The 20,058-nt window shown below is 47.7% G+C and overlaps 1 protein-coding gene across 1 annotated transcript in view; it reads left to right on the top strand.

Moving 5' to 3' along the window:
• The window catches only part of LOC144497123 (tenascin-R-like), a 291,741-nt gene that overhangs the window by 68,104 nt on the left and 203,579 nt on the right, over nt 1-20,058 (top strand). The window lies entirely within an intron of this gene.

Consider the following 20,058-nt stretch of genomic DNA (forward strand, 5'->3'; position numbering starts at 1 on the left):
GTCCTCATGTGTGCGGAACTTGGCTATCAGTTTCTGCTCAGCGACTCTGCGCCGTCGTGCGTCATGAAGGCTGCCTTGGAGAACGCTTACCCGAATATCAGAGGCCGAATGCCCGTGACCGCTGAAGTGCTCCCCAACAGGAAGAGAACAGTCTTGCCTGGTGATTGTCGAGCGGTGTTCATTCATCCGTTGTCGCAGCATCTGCATAGTTTCCCCAATGTACCATGCCACGGGACATCCTTTCCTGCAGCGTATCAGGTAGACAACGTTGGCCGAGTTGCAAGAGTATGTACCGTGTACCTGGTGGATGGTGTTCTCATGTGAGATGATGGCATCCGTATCGATGATCCGGCACGTCTTGCAGAGGTTGCTGTGGCAGGGTTGTGTGGTGTCGTGGTCACTGTTCTCCTGAAGGCTGGGTAGTTTGCTGCGGACAATGGTCTGTTTGAGGTTGTGCGGTTGTTTGAAGGCAAGAGATGGGGGTGTGGGGATGGCCTTGGCGAGGTGTTCGTCTTCATCAATGACATGTTGAAGGCTCTGGAGGAGATGCCGTAGCTTCTCCGCTCCGGGGAAGTACTGGACGACGAAGGGTACTCTGTCCACTGTGTCCCGTGTTTGTCTTCTGAGGAGGTCGGTGCGGTTTTTCGCTGTAGCGCGTTGGAACTGTCGATCGATGAGTCGAATGCCATATCCTGTTCTTATGAGGGCAACTTTCAGCGTCTAGAGGTGTCTGTTGCAATCCTCCTCATCCGAGCAGATCCTGTGTATTCGGAGGGCTTGTCCATAGGGGATGGCTTCTTTAACGTGTTTAGGGTGGAAGCTGGAGAAGTGGAGCATCGTGTTGTAAAAACCCATCTGGTTCACTAATGTCCTTGAGGGAAGGAAATCTGACGTCCTTACCTTGTCTGGCCTACATGTGTCTCCAAGCCCAGAGCAATGTGGTTGATGCTTAAATGCCCTCTGAAATGGCGACTCAGTTCGAGGGCAATTAGGGATGGGCAATAAATGCAGGCCCAGTGCTGACCAGTGGCACCCACATCCAATGAATTAAAAAAAACTTATTACCAATCTCACTGGCAATGAGCCAATCAACAACACTGTTCCTAAATCTGATGCCTTAATTTCATGGAGTGAGTTTGATGGAAAATCCCAGTGCGATCAATCTCTTACCCGAACAGCATCACTTTTTGAAGTTCAGCAGATCTTTACTCTGTATCTAACCCCGTGATGTACCTGTCCTGGGAGTATTTGATGGGGGCAGTGTCGAGGGAGCTTTACTTTCTATCTAACCTTGTGCTGTACCTGTCCTGGGAGTGTTTGATGGGACAGTATAGAACAAAGAACAAAGAAAATTGCAACACAGGAACAGGCCCTTCGGCCCTCCAAGCCTGCACCGACCATGCTGCCCTACTGAACTAAAGCCTCCGACCCTTCATGGGACCATATCCCTCCATTCCCATCCTATTCATGTATTTGTCAAAAATCACTATTGTAACTGCTTCCACTACCTCCCCGGCAGTGAGTTCCACGCACCCACCATTCTCTGTGTAAACAACCTGCCTCGTACATCTCCTTTAAACCTTGTCCCTCACACCTTAAACCTGTGCCTCAACCTGGGAAAAAGCTTCTGACTATCCATTCTGTCCATGCCCATTATAATCTTGTAGACTTCTGTCAGGTCTCCCCTCAACCTCAGTCATTCCAGTGAGAACAAACCAAGTTTCTCCAACCTCCCCTCAAAGCTAAACAAACCAAGTTTCTCCAACCTCTCCTCATAGCTTTTTTTAAACAGCAGGACGACAGAGCAGCAGCATTTAAAGTGAAGGAATGCGGAGTGGAGACAGTTAACAGAGAAGGAATGCAGAACGGACACTTTTTAAACAGCAGGACGACAGAGCGGTTTTAAAAAATGTTTTGTGCGCATGTGCCTGGAGTCAGTCGGTAGTTCGAGTGAGGTTTAAAGAGGAGAATGCACTATTCAGCGGGCAGCATTGTAGCGGGCAGCGGAGTGAGCAGGTAGCAGAGTGAGAGCTGAAGGGCTTTGGCTCAACGGGCTTAGGAGGAAACGGGCGAGGGAGGGTAGGATTCTCAACTGTTAAATCTTAGTTCTTTCCCTGTGGAATCTGAGGAAAAGGGGCATTATGAATGTGAAGCCAGTTTGTTGTGCTCAGTGCCGGATGTGGGAGGTTGTGGAGTCTCCGAGCCTCCCAGAGGTGCATATCTGCGCTGGGTGTATTGAGCTGCGGCTCCTCAGGGACCGAGTTAGGGAACTGGAGCTGCAGCTCGAGGACATTCGTCTGGTCAGGGAAAGCGAGGAGGTGATAGATAGGAGTTATAGGCAGGTGGTCACACCGGGGCCACAAGAAGCAGGCAAGTGGGTCACAGTCAGGAAAGGGAAGAGTCAGGTGGTAGAGAGACCCCAGTGGTTGTGCCCCTTAAGAATAAGTACTCTTGTTTGAGTACTGTTGGGGTGGACAGCCCACCTGGTGGAAGCAGCAGTGGTCGTGCCTCCGGCACGGAGTCCGGCCTTGTAGCACAGAAGGGTAAGGAAAGGAGGAGGAAGGCAGTGGTGATTGGGGACTCTACAGTGAGGGGGTCAGACAGGCGTTTTTGTGGAGGAAGTCGAGAAACGCGGATGGTGGTTTACCTCCCTGATACCGGGATCAGGGATGTTTCTGACCGTATCCAAGAAATCCTCAAGTGGGAGGGAGAGGAGCCAGAGGTCGTGGTGCAGACTGGTACCACTGACATAGGCAGGAAAGGGGAAGGGGTTATGAAAGGAGAATATAGGAAGTTAGGTAGGGAGTTAAGAAGAAGGAATGCAAAGGAGTAATCTCGGGATTGCTACCTGTGCCACAAGACAGTGAGGGAAGGAATGGAATAAGGTGGAGGATAAATGCGTGGCTGAGGGATTGGAGCAGAGGTCAGGGATTCAGGTTCCTGGATCATTGGGACCTCTTTAGGGGCAGGTGCGACCTGTACTAAAAGGATGGGTTTCACTTAAATCCCAGCGGGACCAATATCCTGGCGGGAAGGTTTGCTAAGTTGATAAGGAGGATGTGCAGGATATTCTGGAGGGTCTGAAAATAGATAAATCCCCTGGTCCGGATGGGATTTATCCAAGGATTCTCTGGGAGGCAAGAGAAGTGATTGCAGAGCCTCTGGCTCTGATCTTCAGGTCGTCGTTGGCCTCTGGTATAGTACCAGAAGATTGGAGGTTAGCGAATGTTGTCCCATTGTTTAAGAAGGGGAACAGAGACTTCCCCGGGAATTATAGACCGGTGAGTCTCACTTCTGTTGTCGGCAAGATGTTGGAAAAAATTATAAGGGATAGGATTTATAGTTATTTGGAGAGTAATGAATTGATAGGTGATAGTCAGCATGGTTTTGTGGCAGGTAGGTCGTGCCTTACTAACCTTATTGAGTTTTTTGAGAAAGTGACCAAGGAGGTGGATGGGGGCAAGGCAGTGGACGTGGTATATATGGATTTTAGTAAGGCGTTTGATAAGGTTCACCATGGTAGGCTTCTGCAGAAAATGCAGATGTATGGGATTGGGGGTGATCTAGGAAATTGGATCAGGAATTGGCTAGCGGATAGGAAACAGAGGGTGGTGGTTGATAGTAAATATTCATCATGGAGTGCGGTTACAAGTGGTGTACCTCAGGGATCTGTTTTGGGGCCACTGCTGTTTGTAATATTTATTAATGATCTGGATGAGGGTATAGTTGGGTGGATTAGCAAATTTGCTGATGACACCAAAGTCGGTGGTGTGGTAGACAGTGAGGAAGGGTGTCGTAGTTTGCAGGAAGACTTAGACAGGTTGCAAAGTTGGGCCGAGAGGTGGCGGATGGAGTTTAATGCGGAGAAGTGTGAGGTAATTCACTTTGGTAGGAATAACAGATGTGTTGAGTATAGGGCTAACGGGAGGACTTTGAATAGTGTGGAGGAGCAGAGGGATCTAGGTGTATGTGTGCATAGATCCCTGAAAGTTGGGAATCAAGTAGATAAGGTTGTTAAGAAGGCATATGGTGTCTTGGCGTTTATTGGTAGGGGGATTGAATTTAGGAGTCGTAGCGTTATGTTGCAACTGTACACAACTCTGGTGCGGCCGCACTTGGAGTACTGTGTGCAGTTCTGGTCCCCACATTACAGGAAGGATGTGGAGGCTTTGGAGAGGGTGCAGAGGAGGTTTACCAGGATGTTGCCTGGTATGGAGGGGAGATCCTATGAGGAGAGGCTGAGGGATTTGGGATTGTTTTCGCTGGAAAGGCGGCGGCTAAGAGGGGATCTTATTGAAACATATAAGATGATTAGAGGTTTAGATAGGGTGGATAGTGATAGCCTTTTTCCTCTGATGGAGAAATCCAGCACGAGGGGGCATGGCTTTAAATTGAGGGGGGGTAGTTATAGAACCGATGTCAGGGGTAGGTTCTTTACCCAGAGGGTGGTGAGGGATTGGAATGCCCTGCCAGCATCAGTAGTAAATGCGCCTAGTTTGGGGGCGTTTAAGAGATCCGTAGATAGGTTCATGGACGAAAAGAAATTGGTTTAGGTTGGAGGGTCACAGTTTTTTTTTAACTGGTCGGTGCAACATCGTGGGCCGAAGGGCCTGTTCTGCGCTGTAATGTTCTATGTTCTATGTTCTAAGGTTACTGGGGAGTGTTTAAACTAGAATGGTTGGGGGGTGGGAATAAAAATGAGGTGACTGGGAGAGAGGAGGTTAGCTTAAAAGTAAAAGGGGCTGGTCGGCAGTGTGAGAGGGAGGATACACAGGTGAAGGGGAAGGGGAGCGCTCAGACCGAAGGGTTGAGATGTCTGTATTTTAACGCAAGGAGTATAGTGAACAAAATGGATGAGCTTAGAGCGTGGATCACTGCTTGGAAGTGTGATGTGGTGGCCATTACAGAGACTTGGTTATCTCAGGGACAGGACTGGATACTTCAAGTGCCGGGTTCAGATGTTTCAGGAGGGACAGGGAAGGAGGCAAAAGGGGTGGGGGAGTGGCACTGTTGATCAGGGATAGTGTCACGACTGTAGAAAAGATGGATGCCACAGAGGGATTGTCTACGGAATCTCTGTGGGTGGAGGTTCACAACAGGAAGGGGTCGGTAACTTTACTGGGTGTTTTCTATAAGCCGCCCAATAGTAGCAGGGATGTGGAGGAGCAGATTGGGAAGCAGATCTTGGAGAGATGTGATAATAACAGAGTGGTCGTGATGGGAGATTTTAATTTCCCAAATATCGATTGGAATATCCCTAGGGTAAGGGGATGGGGAGGAGTTTGTTAGGTGTGTTCAGGAGGGCTTCCTGACAGTGTGTGGATAAGTCTACAAGAGGAGAGGCTGTGCTGGATTTGATATTAGGGAATGAACCTGGGCAGGTGTCAGATTTCTCAGTGGGAGAGCATTTTGGGGATAGTGATCTCCTTTACATTAGCATTGGAATGGTTCAGGGAGCTAGGTAATGTTAGAAATCTAGAAGAGTATACGACTAGTAGGAAAGAACTTAAGAGGGAAATTAGAAGAGCAAGAAGGGGTCATGAGAAGGCCTTGGCAGACAGGATAAAGGAAAACACCAAGACATTCTACAAGTATGTTAAGAGTAAGAAGATAAGATGTGAAGGAGTAGGACCTATCAAATGTGACGGTGGGAAAGTCTGTATAGAACCGGTAGAAATAGCAGAGGTACTCAATTAATACTTTGCTTCAGTATTCACAGTGGAAAGGGATCTTGGTAGTTACAGTGCAGACTTGCAGTGGACTGAGAAGATTGAGCATGTGGGCATTAGGGGAGAGGATGTGTTGGAGCTTTTGAAAAGTATCAAGTGAGGTAAATCGCAGGGACCAGATGGGATGTACCCCGGGTTACTGTGGGAGGCGAGGGAAGAGATTGCTGAGCCTCTGGTGATGATCTTTGCGTCATCAATGGAGATGGGAGGATTGGAGGATTGCAGATGTGGTTCCGTTATTCAAGAAAGGGAGAAGAGATAGCCCGGGAAATTATAGCCCAGTGAGTCTAACCTCAGTGGTTGGTCAGTTGATGGAGAAGATCCTGAGAGGCAGGATTTATGAACATCTGGAGAGGAATAGTATGATCAGAAATAGCCAGCACGGCTTTGTCCAAGGCAGATCATGCCTTATGAGCCTGATTGAATTTTTTGAAGATGTAACTAGACACATAGACGAGGGAAGAGTGGTAGATGTAGTTTATATGGATTTCAGCAAGGCGTTTGATAAGGTGCCCCATGCAAGGCTTATTGAGAAAGTGAAGGGGCATGGGATACAAGGGGACATTGCCTTGTGGATTCAGAACTGGCTTGCCCACAGAAGGCAAAGAGTGTTTGTAGATGGGTCTTTTTCAGCATGGAGGTTGGTCACCAGTGGGGTGCCCCAGGGATCTGTTCTGGGACCCTTGCTCTTTGTGATTTTTATAAATGACCTGGATGAGGAAGTGGAAGGATGGGTTGGCAAATTTGCTGATGACACAAAGGTTGGTGGTGTTGTGGATAGTGTAGAGGGATGTCAGCAGTTGCAACGAGACATCGATAAGATGCAAGACTGGGCGGAGAAGTGGCAGATGGACTTCAATCCAGATAAGTGTGTGGTGGTTCATTTTGGCAGGTCGAATAGGATGAAAGAATATAATATTAAGGGTAAGACGCTTGGCAGTGTGGAAGATCAGAAGGATCTTGGGGTCTGGGTTCATAGACACTCAAAGCAGTGTCGCAGGTAGAGGCTGTGGTTAAGAAGGCGTATGGAATACTGGCCTTCATCAATAGAGGAATTGAGTTTAGAAATCGGGAGATAATGCTGCAGCTGTATAGGACCCTGGTCAGACCCCACCTGGAGTACTGTGCCCAGTTCTGGTCACCTCATTACAGAAAGGATGTGGAAGCCATAGAACGGGTGCAGAGGAGATTTTCAAGGATGTTGCCTGGATTAGATGGCATTCCTTATGAGGATAGATTGAGAGAGCTAGGTCTTTTCTCCTTGGAGAAGCGAAGGATGAAAGGTGACCTGATAGAGGTGTATAAGATGTTGAGAAATATTGATAGAGTGGATTCTCAGAGGCTTTTACCCAGGGCTGGAATGGTTGCCACAAGAGGTCACAGGTTTAGGGTGCTGGGGAGTAGGTACAGAGGAGACGTTAGGGGTAAGTTTTTCACTCAGAGGGTGGTGGGTGCGTGGAATCGGCTGCCGGTAGTGGTGGTGGAGGCGGATTCGATAGGGTCTTTTAAGAGACTTTTGGATAAGTTCATGGAAGTTAGTAAGATAGAGGGTTATAGGTAAGCCTAGTAGGTAGGGACATGTCCGGCGCAACTTGTGGGCCTGTTTGTGCTGTAGCTTTTCTATGTTCTATGTTCTATAGCTAATGCTCTACATAGCAAGCAACATCCTGGTAAACCTTTTTGTACCCTCTCCAAAGCCTCCACATCCTTCTGGTAGTGTCGTGACCAGAATTGAACACTGCATTCCAAGTACGGCCTAGCGGGAGCTTTACTCTGTATCTAACCCTGTACTGTTCCTGTCCTGGGAGTGTTTGATGGCGCAGGTAGAGGGAAGGTTACTCTGAATCTAACCCCATGCTGTACCTGTCCTTGGAGTGTTTGATGGGACAGTGTTGAGGGAGCTTTATGCTGTAACTAATCCTTTGCTGTACCTGTCCTGGGAGTGTTTTATGGGAAGAAGTCTCACAACACCAGTTTAAAGTCCAGCAGGTTTATTTGGTAGCACAAGCTTTCGAAGTGTTGCTCCTTCGTCTGGTCATAGAGGTTTACAGCATGGAAACAGGCCCTTCGGCCCAACTTGTCCATGCCACCCTTTTTTTTAAACCCCTAAGCTAGTCCCAATTGCCCGCATTTGGCCGATATCTCTCTATACCCATCTTACCTATGTCACTGTCTAAATGCTTTTTAAAAAACAAAATTGTACCCGCCTTTGCTACCACCTCTGGCAGCTTGTTCCAGATACTTACCACGCTCTGTGTGAAAAGATTGCCCCTCTGGACACTTTTGTATCTCTCCCCTCTCACCTTAAACCTCTGCCCTCTAGTTTTAGACTCCCCTACCTTTGGGAAAAGATACTGACTATCTAGATGATCTTTGCCCCTCATTATTTTATAGCCCTCTATAAGATCACCCCTCAGCCTTCTATGCTCCAGAGAAAGAAGTCCCAGTCTAAGTCCCGGTAGTATCCTAGTAAATCTTTTCTGCCCTCTTTCTAGTTTAATAATATCCTTTCTATAATAGGGTGACCAGAACTGTTCTCAGTATTTCAAGTTTGGCCTTACCAATGTCTTGTACAACTTCAACAAGACGTCCCAAATCCTGTATTCAGTGTTCTGACCAATGAAACCAAGCATGCCGAATGCCTTTTTCACCACTCTGTCCACCTGTGACTCCACTTTCAAGGAGCTATGAACCTGTACCCCTAGATCTCTTTGTTCTGTAACTCTCCCCAATGCCCTATCATTAACTGAGTAAGTCCTGCCCTGGTTCAATCTACCAAAATGCATCACCCCACATTTATATAAATTAAACCGCATCTGCCATTCGTCAGCCCACTGGACCAATTGATCAAGATCCCGTTGCAATCTGCGATGACCTTCTTCACTGTCCACTATGCCACCAATCTTGGTGTCATCTGCAATCTTACTAACCATGCTTCCTATATTCTCATCTAAATCATTAATATAAATGAAAAATAACAGTGGTCCCAGCACCGATCGCTGAGGCACACCACTGGTCACAGGTCTTCAGTTTGAAAAACAACCCTCTGCAACCACCCTCAGGCTTCTGTCGTCAAGCCAGTTTTTTATCCATTTAGCTACCTTACCCTGGATCCCATGAGATTTAACCTTATGCAACAACCTACCATGCGGTACCTTGTCAAAGGCCTTGCTAAAGTCCATGTCGACAACATCAACTGCACTGCCCTCATCTACCTTCTTGGTACCCCTTCAAAAAACTCAATCAAATTTGTGAGACATGATTTTCCACTCACAAAGCCATGCTGACTGTCCCTAATCAGTCCTTGTGTCTCTAAATGCCTGTAGATCCTGTCTCTCAAAATACCTTCCAACAACTTACCCACCCCAGATGTAGTTCACCAGCCTGTAGTTCCCAGTCTTCTCCCTGCAGCCCTTTTTAAACAAAGGCACAACATTTACCACCCTTCAATCTTCAGGCACCTGTGACTATCGATGATTCAAATATCTTTGCTAGGGGATCTGCGATTTCCTCCGTAGTCTAGGTGAGTGAGGAGTTGTGTTCACAAACAGGGCATACATAGACACAGACTCAATTTACAAGATAATGGTTGGACTGCAAGTCTTTACAGGTAATCAAGTCTTTACAGGTACAGACAGTGTGAGTGGAGAGAGGTTTAAGCACAGGTTAAAGAGCTGTCAATTGTCTCAAGCCAGGACAGTTAGTGAGATTTTGCAAACCCAGGCACACTGTGGGGTTACGGATAGTGTTTCATGAACCCAAGATCCTGGTTGAGGCCGTGCTAATGTGTGCGGAACCTGGCTAAAAGTTTTTGCTTGGCGATTCTGCATTGTTGTGTGTCGTGAAGGTGTCTGTTGTGATTCTCCTCATCTGAGCAGATCCTGTGTATACGGAATACTTGTCCATAGGGGATGGCTTCTTTAATGTGTTTTGGGTGGAACCTGGAGAAGTGGAGCATCGTGAGGTTATCCGTGGGCTTGCGGTACAGTGAAGTGCTGACGTGACCGTCCTTGATGGAGATGCGTGTGCCCAAGAATGCAGCTGATTCCGGAGAGTAGTCCATGGTGAGTCTGATGGTGGGATGAAACTTGTTGATTCATGATATTGTTGTTTCAGTGATTTTTTGCCATGAGTCCAAAGGAAGAAAATGTCATTGATGTATCTAGTGTATAGCGTTGGTTGAAGGTCCTATGCGGTGAAGAGGTCTTGTTCGAACCTGTGCATGAAGATGTTGGCATATTGAGGTGCGAATGTGGTCCCCATGGCTGTTCCGTGTGTCTGGATGAAGAACTGGTTGTTGAAGGTGAAGACATTGTGGTCCAGGATGAAGCGGATGAGTTGTAGAATTGCATCTGGAGATTGGCAGTTGTCGGCATTGAGTACTGAGGCAGTTGCAGAAATGCCGTCGTCGTGGGGGATGATGGTGTAGAGTGCCAAGACATCCATTGTGACGAGGAGTGATCCTGGTTCAATTATTCCATGTGTGCCGAGTTTCTGTCGGAAGTCCGTCGTGTCACGACAGAAGCTGGGGGTTCTTTGGACAATGGGTTTCAGGATACCCTCGACATAGCCGGAGAGGTTCTCGCACAGGGTCCCATTGCCTGATACGATGGGACAGCCGGGTGTGTTGGCCTTGTGTATCTTTGGGAGGCAGTAGAGATCTCCAAAACAGGGAGTACGTGGGATGAGAGCAAGGAGGGTGCTCTGAAGGTCCAGATCAAAGATCTTGATCAATCTGTTGAGTTGACGGGTGCGTTCTTTGGTCGGATCTGCGGGTAAGTGTCTGTAGTGTCCCTCGTTGTTTAGTTGTCAGTACACTTCTTTGCAGTAATCCGTTCTGTTCAGTATGACGATGGCCCCTCCTTTGTCTGCTGGTTTGATGACAATGTTGTGGTTGGTCTTGAGAGCACGGATGGCGTTGCGTTGTGCTTGGGTGACGTTCGGGGCTGTCTTGTGAGTGCGGCTGATGAATCTGGCATTGACGCACCTCCTGACGGCTTGAGCATACATGTCGAGTCGAGGGCAGCGGCCTTCCGGAGGAGTCCAATTCGACTCTTTCCTCTTCGGTTGCACCACGGATTTCTCTGTCGGCTGTTCCGGTTCATTGGCTGTCTCATTGTGTTCGCTGTTGGCCTCTTGAGGTTTGTGGAAGAAGTCCCGCAGCCTCATTCGGCTGATGAATTCCTCTGTGTCTGCTGCGAGAATGATTGAGTCCATTTTGGTGGTGGGGCAAAAATTGAGCCCTCGGCTGAGAACTTCGAATTCGTTTGGTTGAAGTGTGTAGTCCAATAAGTTGACAATAGATTTCCCTGCAGTGGTGCTATTTTCTACTGTGGTACTTGGTGTGCATGTAGATAGTGTAGTTCCGTTGTCTCATCTGCTTGGCAGTGTTTCGCAGCTGGTCTGCATCCTGAGCGCAAGTTGAGAATGTGGACTCTATCTTTGGTTTCCAGGTTGTGGCGTCTGCATGGCATCAGCATCCCCCACAACAACAGCATTGCTGCAACTGCCTCAGTACAGCATCCCCCACGATGACGGTATTGCTGCAACTGCCTCAATACTCAATGCCAACAACTGCCAATCTCCAGATGCAAATCTACATCTCATCCGCTTCATCCTGGACCACAATGTCTTCACCTTCAACAACCAAGTTCTTCATCCAGACACATGGAACAGCCATGGGGACCAAATTCGCACCTCACTATGCCAACATCTTCATGCACAGGTTCGAACAAGACTTCTTCACCGCACAGGACCTTCAACCGATGCTATACACTTGATACATCGATGACATTTTCTTCCTTTGGACTCATGGTGAACAATCACTGAAACAACTATATGATGACATCAACAAGTTCCATCCCACCACCAAACTCACCTGGACTACTCTCCGGAATCGGTTTCATTCTTGGACACACGCATCTCCATCAAGGACGGTCACGTCAGCACTTCACTGTACCGCAAGCCCATGGATAACCTCACGATGCTCCACTTCTCCAGCTTCCACCCTAAACACGTTAAAGAAGCCATCCCCTACGGACAAGCCCTCCGAATACACAGGATCTGCTCGGATGAGGAAGATCGCAACTGACACCTACAGACACTGAAAGTCGCCCTCATAAGAACAGGGTATAGTGCTCGACTCATCGATCAACAGTTCCAACGTGCCACAGTGAAAAACGCACCGACCTTCTCAGAAGACAAACACGGGACACGGCGGACATCCAGTACTTTCCCGGAGTGGAGAAGCTACACTTCGTCATCCAGTACTTTCCCGGAGTGGAGAAGCTACGACACCTTCTCCGGAGCCTTGAACATGTCATCGATGAAGACGACCATCTCGCCAAGGCCATCCCCACATGCCCACTTCTTGCCTTCAAACAAGCACACAACCTCCGCAGCAAACTACCCAGCTTTCCGGAGAACAGTGACCACGATACCACACAACCCTGCCACAGCAACTTCTGCAAGGTGCACCGGATCATCGACACGGATGCCATCATCTCACGTGAGAACACCACCCACCAGGTACAGGGTACATACTTTTGCGGCTCGGCCAACGTTGCCTACCTGATACACTGCAGGAAAAGATGTCCCAAGGCATGGTACATTGGCGAGACCATGCAGATGCTACGACATTGGATGAATGAACACCGCTTGACAAGCACCAGGCAGGAGTGTCCTCTTCCTGTCGGGGAACACTTCGGCAGTCACGGGCATTAGCCTTTGATCTTTGGGTAAGCGTTCTCCAAGGCGGCCCTCACGACACACGACAACGCAGAATCGCCGAGCAAAAACTGATAGCCAAGTTTCGCACACATGAGGATGGCCTCAACCGGGATCTTGGGTTCATGTCACACTATCTGTAACCCCCAAGACTTGCCTGGGCTTGCAAAATCTCACTAACTGTCCTGGCTTAAGGCAATTCACAGCTCTTTAACCTGTGCTTAACCCTCTCTCCACTCACATTGTTTGGACCTGTAAAGTCTTGATTACCTGTAAAGACTCGCATTCCAACCATTATCTTGTAAATTGAGTCTGTGTCTATGTATGCCTTGTTTGTGAACACAACTCTTCACTCACCAGAAGAAGGAGCAACACTCTGAAAGCTTGTACTACCAAATAAATCTGTTGGACTTTAACCTGGTGTTGTGAGACTTCTTACTGTGCTTACCCCAGTCCAACGCCGGCATCTCCACATCGTGTTTTATGGGGACTGTGTAGAGGGAGCTTTACTCTATATCTAACCCCGTGCTGTAACTGTCCTGGGAGTGTTTGATGGGAACAGAGATTCAGCGCAGAAAAAGGTCCTTTGGCCCATTGTGTCTGGCCAGCCATCAAGCACCTATCTGTTCTAATCCCATTTTCCAGCACTTGGTCCATAGCCTTGTATGCTATGGAATTTCAAGTGCTCATCAAAGGTTTCTGAAAAGTTATGAATGTTCCCACCTCTTTAAGGGGGATATGCGGGGGAAGTTTTATATGCAGAGAGTGGTGGGTGCCTGGAACGCGCTGCCAGAAGAGGAGATGGAAACAGTCACATTAGAAACATTTAAAATGCATCTGCATGGGTACATGAATAGGGAGGAAATAGAGGGATACAGTGCGAGTAAGGGCAGAAGGTTTTTTTTAGTTTAGTTAGGGCATCATGATTGGCACAGACTTGGAGGGTTGAAGGGCCTGTTCCTGTGCTGTACTTTTCTTTGTTCTTTGTACCACCCTTTCAAGCAGAGAATTTCAGATCTTCACTGCCTTCTGGGTGAAAAATGTTTCTTCAAATCCCCTCTAAATCACTGGCCCCCTGGTTATTGACTATTTGAGTCAATGCTATTTGAGTTGTGCATCACCATGTTGAGTGTACACAATTTTGGGAGTATATGTTATGTTTGGTGTGTACACTGTTTTGGGCATGCATAAAATGTGAAATTTATATAAATTTTGTTGGGTGCATTTGTACTATAGGAGGTGTACAAACTGGCATTTTCCTATAAGGGATTTACATGCACAGGTTGTTGATTTGCACACTCTGTGGATTGTTTGCGCATACATTGTGGAGCTTCACATTATTTATGTGAATGCTGAACTTTACAAAAATGTTATGTTTTGACGTATACCTTCATTGGTATTATTTATTATCTGTATCTATATTTATTCTACAGCATGCTTGCCTTCATTGGTGGGGACATTGAATATGAAAATTGGCAGATCATGCTGCAACTGTACAGAACCTTAGTTAGGCCTCATTTAGAATATTGTCTACAATTCTGGTCGCCAGAAGGATGTGGATGCTTTGGAGAGGGTACAGAAGAGGTTTAACAGGATGTTGCCTGGTCTGGAGGGTATTAGCTATGAGGAGAGGTTGGATAAACTCGGTTTGTTCTCACCGGAACCGACGGAGGCTGAGGGGCGACTTCGTAGAGGTTTACAAGATTATGAGTGGCATGGATAGAGTGGATAGTCAGATGCTCTTTCCTAGAGTAGAACAGTCAAGTACTGGGGGGCATAGGTTTAAGGTGAGTGAGGAAAAGTTTAGGGGAGATGTGCGAAGCAACTTTTTTTGCACTGTGGGTGGTGAATGTCTGGAATGCGTTGCCTGGGGAGGTGGTGGGAGCAGGTACGATAGTGGCATTTAAGGAGCAACTAGATGAATACATGAACAGGATGGGAATGTAAGGATACGGACTCCGCAAGTACATACGGTTTTAGTTTAGTCAGGCATCACGATGGCGCAGGCTTGGTGCGCCAAAGGGCCTGCTCCTGTGCTGTGCTGTTCTTTGTTCTTTGTTAATTTTATATTGAAGGCATGTCAGGTGAGGACAGCCAAGTGGAATGTTTTGCTGGTCACACATGGGGAATCCTGGATGCTGCCAGTGTCCTAGTGACCACATTTGCAGGAAGTGCTCCCAGCTGCAGGATTTTGGCGCTTGAGCAGCGGCTGGAGACACTGTGGTTCATCCATGAAGCTGAGTTATGTGGATAGCTTGTTTAGAGAGGTGGGTCACATCACAGCTCATCGGACTAGAGGAAAGGAGGGGATGGGTGACCACCAGATAGCCCAGAAAGAACAGGCAGAGAGTGCAAGAATCAATAATGGGACACTTATTGTTTGTTATATACATACACAATCTAGATGATAATGTGGGGGAAATGATAAGCAAGTTAGCAGATGACACCAAGATTGATAGGGTGGTTCACAGTGAAGAAAAAGGTCATAGATTACAGGAAGATATCAAAGAACAAAGAACAGTACAGCACAGGAAACAGGCCCTTCGGCCCTCCAAGCCTGTGCCGCTCCTTGGTCCAACTCGACCAATCGTTTGTATCCCTCCATTCCCAGGCTGCTCATGTGACTATCCAGGTAAGTCTTAAACAATGTCAGCGTGCCTGCCTCCACCACCCTAATTGGCAGCGCATTCCAGGCCCCCACCACCCTCTGTGTAAAACAAATCCCTCTGATATCTGAGTTATACTTCGCCCCTCTCACCTTGAGCCCGTGACCCCTCGTGATCGTCACCTCCGACCTGGGAAAAAGCTTCCCACTGTTCACCCTATCTATACCCTTCATAATCTTGTACACCTCTATTAGATCTCCCCTCATTCTCCGTCTTTTCAGGGAGAACAACCCCAGTTTACCCAATCTCTCCTCATAGCTAAGACCCTCCATACCAGGCAACATCCTGGTAAACCTTCTCTGCACTCTCTCTAACGCCTCCACGTCCTTCTGGTAGTGCGGCGACCAGAACTGGACGCAGTACTCCAAATGTGGCCTAACCAGCGTTCTATACAGCTGCATCATCAGACTCCAGCTTTTATACTCTATACCCCGTCCTATAAAGGCAAGCATACCATATGCCTTCTTCACCACCTTCTCCACCTGTGTTGCCACCTTCAAGGATTTGTGGACTTGCACACCTAGGTCCCTCTGTGTTTCTATACTCCTGATGACTCTGCCATTTATTGTATAACTCCTCCCTACATTATTTCTTCCAAAATGCATCACTTCGCATTTATCCGGATTAAACTCCATCTGCCACCTCTCTGCCCAATTTTCCAGCCTATCTATATCCTGCTGTATTGCCCGACAATGCTCTTCGCTATCCGCAAGTCCAGCCATCTTCGTGTCATCCGCAAACTTGCTGATTACACCAGTTACACCTTCTTCCAAATCATTTATATATATCACAAATAGCAGAGGTCCCAGTACAGAGCCCTGCGGAACACCACTGGTCACAGACCTCCAGCCGGGAAAAGACCCTTCGACCACTACCCTCTGTCTCCTATGGCCAAGCCAGTTCTCCATCCATCTAGCCACTTTTCCTTGGATCCCATGAGCCTTAACCTTCTTAACCAACCTGCCATGTGGGACTTTGTCAAATGCCTTACTGAAATCCATATTGACGACATCCACGGCCTTTCCTTCATCTACTGTTTTTGTCACTTCCTCAAAAAACTCCACCAAATTTGTAAGGCACGACCTCCCTCTTACAAAACCATGCTGTCTGTCACTAATGAGATTGTTCCGTTCTAAATGCACATACGTCCTGTCTCTAAGAATCCTCTCCAACAACTTCCTTACCACGGACGTCAAGCTCACCGGCCTATAATTTCCTGGGTTATCCCTGCTACCCTTCTTAAACAACGGGACCACATTCGCTATCCTCCAATCCTCAGGGACCTCACCCGTGTCCAAAGAAGCGATAAAGATTTCCGTCAGAGGCCCAGCAATTTCATCTCTCGTCTCCCTGAGCAGTCGAGGATAGATGCCCTCAGGCCCTGGGGCTTTGTCAGTTTTAATGTTCCCTAAAAAACCTAACACTTCCTCTCTTGTAATGGAGATTTTCTCTAACGGGTCAACACCTCCCTCCGAGACGCTCCCGGTTAACACGCCCCTCTCCTTCGTGAATACCGATGCAAAGTATTCATTTAGGATCTCCCCTATTCCCTTGGGTTCTAAGCATAATTCCCCTCCTTTGTCCCTGAGAGGTCCGATTTTCTCCCTGACAACTCTTTTGTTCCTAACGTATGAATAGAATGCCTTAGGATTCTCCTTAATCCTGCCTGCCAAGAACATCTCGTGACCTCTTTTTGCCCTTCTAACTCCCCGTTTGAGATCTTTCCTACTCTCTCTGTATTCCTCCAGAGCTCCATCTGTTTTCTGTTGCCTGGACTTAACGTACGCCTCCCTTTTCATTTTAATCAGATCCTCAATTTCCCTGGTTATCCACGGCTCTCGAATCCTACCTTTCCTATCTTTCCTTTTTACAGGCACATGCCTATCCTGCAGCCTTATCAATAGTTCCTTAAAAGACTCCCACATGCCAGACGCGGACTTACCCTCAAACATCCTCTCCCAATCAACATCCACCGATTCCTGCCTAATCCGGCTATAGTTAGCCTTCCCCCAATTTAGCACCCTGCCCGTAGGACAGCACTCATCCTTGTCCATTACTATCCTAAAGTTAACAGAGTTGTGGTCACTATTTGCCACATGTTCCCCTACCGAAACTTTGACGACCTGACCGGGCTCATTTCCCAGAACGAGGTCCAGTATAGCCCCCTCTCTAGTCGGGCGATCTACATATTGTTCCAAAGAACCTTCCAGTACGCATTTTACAAATTCCTCCCCGTCCGGACCCCCAGCTCTAAGCACTTTCCAGTCTGTGCCAGGGAAATTAAAGTCCCCCACTACAACAACCCTATTTTTTCTGCACCTATCCAGAATCTCCTGACATATCCTTTCCTCCACTTCCCGTGGGCTGTTGGGTGGTCTGTAGTACACCCCCAGCATAGTGACTGCACCCTTCCTGTTTCTGAGTTCCACCCACAGCGACTCAGTACATGACCCCTCTAAGTTGTCTACCCTCTGCACCGCGGTAATATGCTCCTTAACTAATATCGCTACTCCCCCACCTTTTTTAGCCCCTCCTCTGTCTCGCCTAAAACACTTATACCCCGGAATATTCAGCTGCCAGTCCTGTCCTTCTTTTAACCAAGTTTCCGTCACCGCAACCACATCCAAATTCCGCATAAGCATTAAGGCCCTAAGTTCGTCTGTTTTACCCGTTATCGATGGATTGATCAGATGGGCAGATGGTATTTAACCCTGATAAGTGCAAGGTTACGCACTTTGGAAGCAGTATATCATAGAATCATATCATAGAATCCTACAGTGCAGAAGGAGGCCATTCGGCCCATTGAGTCTGCACCGACCACAATCCCACCCAGGCCCTATCCCCATAACCCCATGCATTTAGCCTAGCTAAACCCCCGACACTAAGGTGCAATTTAACCTGGCCAATCCACCTAACCCACACATCTTTGGACTGTGGGAGAAAACCAGAGCACCTGGAGGAAACCCACGTCGACACGGGGAGAACATACAGACTCCACACACACAGTGACCCAAGCCGGGAATTGAACCCTAGTCCCTGGTGCTATGCGGCAGCAGTGCTAACCACTGTGCCATTGTGCTGCCCATAACAGGACAATGAAGTATTTAATGAATGGCAGGACACTAGAAAGCTCAGAACAGCTGGATCTTGGGGTAATTATTCACAGATCCCATATGGTGGCAGAGCAGGTGAATAAGGTAGTTAAGAAGGCACATGGATGCTTGCTTTTATCAGTCATGGCATCGCGTAAAAGTGATGTGGAGATGCCGGCGTTGGACTGGGGTAAGCACAGTAAGAAGTCTCACAACACCAGGTTAAAGTCCAACAGGTTTATTTGGTAGCAAATACCATAAGCTTTCGGAGCACAGCTCCTTCGTCAGATGGAGTGGATATCTGTTCTCCAACAGTGCACCGACACAGAAATCAAGTTACAGAATACTAATTAGAATGCAAATCTCTACAGCCAGCCAGGTCTTAAATGTACAGACAATGTGGGTGGAGGGAGCATTCAACACAGGTTAAAGAGATGTGTATTGTCTCCAGACAGAACAGCGTTCTCCAAGGCGGCCTTCACGACACACGACAGCGCAGAGTCGCTGAGCAGAAACTGATAGCCAAGTTCCGCACACATGAGGACGGCCTAAACCGGGATGTTGGATTTATGTCACATCATCAGTAACCCCCACAGCTTTCCCCCTGATCTTGCAGAATCTCACTAGCTGTTCTGTCGAGACAATACACATCTCTTTAACCTGTGTTGAATGCTCCCTCCACCCAGATTGCCTGTACCTTTAAGACCTGGCTGGCTGTAGAGATTTGCATTCTAATTAGTATTCTGTAACTTGATTTCTGTGTCTGTGCACTGTTGGAGAACAGATATCCACTCCATCTGACGAAGGAGCTGTGCTCCGAAAGCTTATGGTATTTGCTCCCAAATAAACCTGTTGGACTTTAACCTGGTGTTGTGAGACTTCTTACATCGCGTAAAAGAGCAGGGAGGTTATGTTGGAGCTGTACAGATAGAACATTGGTTAGGCCACAGCTGGAGTACTGTGTGCAATTCTGGCCACCTAGCTATAGGAAAGATGTGACTGCACTAGAAGTGGTACAGAGGAGATTCACCACGATGTTGCCTGAGATGGAACACTTGAGCTATAAGAGGAGCCTAGAGAGGTTTGGATTGTTTTCTTTAGAGCAGAGAAGGCTGAGGAGGGGACATCCGGACAAATGTGGGATAATGCAGAGAGGAAATATACAGTAAATGGCAGAGCCCTTAGAGTATTGATAGACAGAGAGATCTGGGTGTACAGGTACACAGGTCACTGAAAGTGGCAACGCAAGTGGAGAAGGTGGTCAAGAAGGCGTACGGCATGCTTGCCTTCATCGGCTGCGGCATTGAGTTTAAAAATTGGCAAGTCATGTTTCAGCTTTATAGAACCTTAGTAAGGCTGCACTTGGAATATAGTGTTCAATTCTGGTCGTCACACTACCAGGAAGATGTGGAGGCTTTGGAGAGGGTACAGAAAAGATTTACCAGGATGTTTCCTGGTATGGTGGGCATTAGCTATGAAGAGAGGTTGGAGAAACTTGGTTTGTTATCACTGGAACGACAGAGGTTGAGGGGCGACCTGATAGAAATCTACAAGATTATGAGGGGCATGGACAGAGTGGATAGTCAGAAGTTTTTTCCCAGGGTGGCTCAATTACTCGGAGGCATACGTTTAAGGTGCGAGAGGCAAGGTTTAAAGGAGATGCACGAGGCAAATGTTTTAGAGAGGGTGGTGGGTGCTTGGAACTCGCTGCCAGGGGAGGTAGTGGAAGCAGATACGATAATGACTTTCAAGAGGGCGTCTTTACAAATACATGAATAGGATGGGAATAGAGGGATATGGTCCTCAGAAGGGTAGGCGGTTTTAGTTCACATGGGCAGCATGGTC

Source organism: Mustelus asterias, chromosome 8 (genome assembly GCF_964213995.1).
Source record: "Mustelus asterias chromosome 8, sMusAst1.hap1.1, whole genome shotgun sequence".
Taxonomy (NCBI): domain Eukaryota; kingdom Metazoa; phylum Chordata; class Chondrichthyes; order Carcharhiniformes; family Triakidae; genus Mustelus; species Mustelus asterias.